Source organism: Ornithorhynchus anatinus, chromosome 5 (genome assembly GCF_004115215.2).
Source record: "Ornithorhynchus anatinus isolate Pmale09 chromosome 5, mOrnAna1.pri.v4, whole genome shotgun sequence".
Lineage (NCBI taxonomy): Eukaryota > Metazoa > Chordata > Mammalia > Monotremata > Ornithorhynchidae > Ornithorhynchus > Ornithorhynchus anatinus.
This window is the reverse complement of record NC_041732.1, coordinates 74,207,396-74,209,013: the sequence shown is the minus strand read 5'-3', so window position 1 is coordinate 74,209,013 and position 1,618 is coordinate 74,207,396. Positions and strand designations below refer to the sequence as shown.

The 1,618-nt window shown below is 47.7% G+C and overlaps 1 non-coding gene across 1 annotated transcript; it reads left to right on the top strand.

The window, feature by feature from the left end:
• The first annotated feature begins 460 nt into the window (after positions 1–460).
• On the top strand, positions 461–598 carry LOC114812375. The gene has a single exon (XR_003760030.1). It is a non-coding gene; the product is annotated as a small nucleolar RNA SNORA7 (small nucleolar RNA).
• Positions 599–1,618: the final 1,020 nt, after the last annotated feature.

Here is a 1,618-nt window from a genome sequence, read left to right as displayed (position 1 = left end):
TGAAAGTTATGAATTTAGAGAATAATGAAGTTAGGGAAACAGCATCGCTTTTGGGATAGATCACGGGTCTGTGCGTCAGAAGAACCTGGGTTCTAATCCTGGCTCTGCCAACTGCTTGTTGTGTTACCTTGGGCAAGGCACTTAGCTTCTCTGTACCTCAGTTTCCTCAACTGTAAAACCTGTTCTCCCTCTTACTCGGACTGTGAACTCCATACGGGCTTGTCGTGGGCAGATAATTTATCTGCTAAATTATTATACTGTACTCTCCCCAGAGCTTAGTACAGTGCTCTGCACACAGTAAACAATCACTAAATATGACTGACTGATGACTGATTGTCAGGGACTGTAGCCAAACTAGTTAAATTTTGTCTACCCCAGTGCTTAGAAAAATGTTTGCCACACAGTAAGTGCTTAACAAATGCCATATAAAATGGGATTTCCAAAGCTATCCACTGCCGGCCCCCTCTCAGGGTTGCACCTGGAGAGTTTCCAGTCCTCTACCAGTCTCGACTACTGGAGGGAGAGTCAAGCAGAGGCCTACCCGTTCCATTCCTTGCTTGGCCAGTGGCTAGAGAGTGGAAGGCAATCTGCTACAAGTCAAAACTCATCTGTGCTGGGCAGCAGAGGTATGAAGCACGAGAAGCAGAGTGGCTCAGTGGAAAGAGCCCGGGCTTGGGAGTCAGAGGTCATGGGTTCTAATCCCAGCTCCGCCGCTTGCCAGCTGTGTGACTTTGGGCAAGTCACTTAACTTCTCTGGGCCTCAGTTACCTCATCTGTAAAATGGGGATTAAAACTGTGAGCCCTACGTGGGACAACCTGATCACTTTGTAGCCCCCCAATGCTTAGAACAGTGCTTTGCACATAGTAAGCGCTTAACAAATACCACCATTATTATTATTATTATTATTATTATGGGAGAGAGTAGAGGGTCGAAATTTAATTTTGCTGCACGGAAGGAGGCAGAGGTAAACCACTTCTGTATTTTTACTAAGAAAACTCTACAAATACACTACCAGAATGATTGCCGATAGAGGTGGGATGCTCTGGAAGAGACGCATCCATGGCGTCGCTATGCGTCGGAGATGACCAGACGGCATAGGACAAGACAAGACCCACAGCTGGGGCAGAAGATGACTTTGTTTCAAGGGGTTCCCTGGCCCACGGGAAATTCCATGTGGATAGAAATGAAATGTCCAAACCCAGAACTAGGGCTTGGGAACTTTACTTTTTCAGCCCCTTAACTCTAGAAAAGGAGGTTGGACCTTTCTGTCTCCCCCTCTAAACTGTCAGCTCATTGTAGACGGGGAATGTGTCTGTTGTTATTGTGTACACTCCCAAGCTCTCTGCACTCATTAAGTGCTCAATAAATACCAGTGATTGACTGACCTACTGCCCCCAGCCCCCAGGACAAGGCAGACAGCTGCTGCTCCCTGAGGATCAAGCCTGGCTGGCAGACAGAGGGAAAAGAGAGGAGATGGAGGCCTATCCGAGTTCTTGCTTTCAATCCTCCTACCTCTGCCTCTCGCTCATGCTGTTCACACCCACTCTCCTAGGCTTCAAAGCCCTATTAGAATCACACCTCCTCCAGGAGGCCTTCCCTAATTTCCCATTTCTCCTC